This window comes from Engraulis encrasicolus, chromosome 5, assembly GCF_034702125.1.
Source record: "Engraulis encrasicolus isolate BLACKSEA-1 chromosome 5, IST_EnEncr_1.0, whole genome shotgun sequence".
In the NCBI taxonomy this organism is placed as follows: Eukaryota; Metazoa; Chordata; class Actinopteri; order Clupeiformes; family Engraulidae; genus Engraulis; species Engraulis encrasicolus.
In genome coordinates, this window is record NC_085861.1 from 17597656 (window position 1) to 17599235 (window position 1580).

The window sequence follows — 1580 nt, forward strand, 5'->3', positions numbered from 1 at the left end:
TGGAAATAGCTATATAGCTATAATCTGGCACAAGCCATTTTTACTTCTGTAATCAATGTGTATTGTGCATGGTCCCTGTTGAACTAAACTAAATAAACTAAACTAAACTAAACTAAACTCTCTCTCGAATAATCACGCTTGTAGAAACCCAGGCATCTCCATGCCTCTCGGTACAATTTGAGTGTATAACTTTCACTGCACGTCCAGACAGCATTAATTGCCCTGTGCTCTCTGCAAGCTTCTTTTTTTTTTTAAAAAAAATATATTTTTTTAATAATAATAATAATAATAATTTTGGTTTATATAGCGCCTTTCAAGGAAACCAAGGTCGTTTTACATTGGGGGGGTAAGGGGCAGGGGAAGGGTCAGTGAAGTTAAAAGTCCTAAGCCTCTGTGAATAGATGTGATTTCAGTGCTTCTTGAACGTAGCCAGTGTGGGGGCCCGGCGTAAAGTTGGGAGGAAGACTTTTTCCAGAGCATGGGGGCAGCAACACAAAAAGCTCTGTCCCAACAGTACGGAGTCTGGCTCAGGGGAGATGAGATTGTCCTTCAGAAGACTGCAGAGACCTGGACTGGGAGTGGGTTTTATGCCTTTATTACAGGCAGTTAAGATGGTGACAGGGAACAATGGAAGAGGACGGGGAGGTCGGAAATGACCCCGGTCGGACTCGAACCGGGGTCCCCGTAGGTTTGGGGATGCAAGCCCAAATGGGGGCTTAGCGGCCTGCGCCACAGCGCCCCCTTTGCAAGCTTTCTGAGCTCATGCTAGCTAACGCCAGCCAGCACTGTGTACATTCTCATACCTAAACAATATTTCCCCACATGTGAGTTGCATATTTGTAGTAGGAACGACTATTTGATAATCGCCCTAGACAACCCCGTCTCTCACTCCCTGCTCTGTCTCGGTTCTCTCTCTCTCTCCCTCTCCATTTGGAATAGCGTACATTAATTAATTACAGAAATCCTAGACACCGTTGCAGGCCCCTAGCTTCACCGAGAGCTAGGTCTACCTGCTATTACCTTGGACTAGGTAGCCACTAGCTACCATAGCCTTTTGTTCTGCCTGAACTTTCTGTAGCCAATGTTAGCTTGGCTTGACCAAACACACACGCGTTTGGTCCGCCATTTCGTGTCCACAAGGGACACACACGCACACGCACCCACACACCCACACACAGATACACACACACACACACACACACACACGCGCACACACACCAAAACAGAGCTAGAAGCCTCTCTCTTTTCCCCTCTTTTTTCTTTTTTTTTCCTTTCCCTTTTTTTAATAGTATTTGTGCCTTATGATTGTATTATTCCATTTAACCGACATTGAATGGAATTTCATTATTTAGTTTACCCTTTGGGAGTTAATAAAAGTTATTCTTTGATTGCATTTTGTCTGTTATTGCATTTTGTACGTACGGAATCAACTTTCTTAGAACATTTGCCTAAACCGAGTTGTGTCCCCTTGTGTGTTGACAGTCACAGTGAGCAGTCAGTTCATATCTAGAAGGCATCTGATTAAATTGAATGCCTTCCCAGGTCAAAAAAAAGTGTACTTAAGTGTACTTTAAAAATTA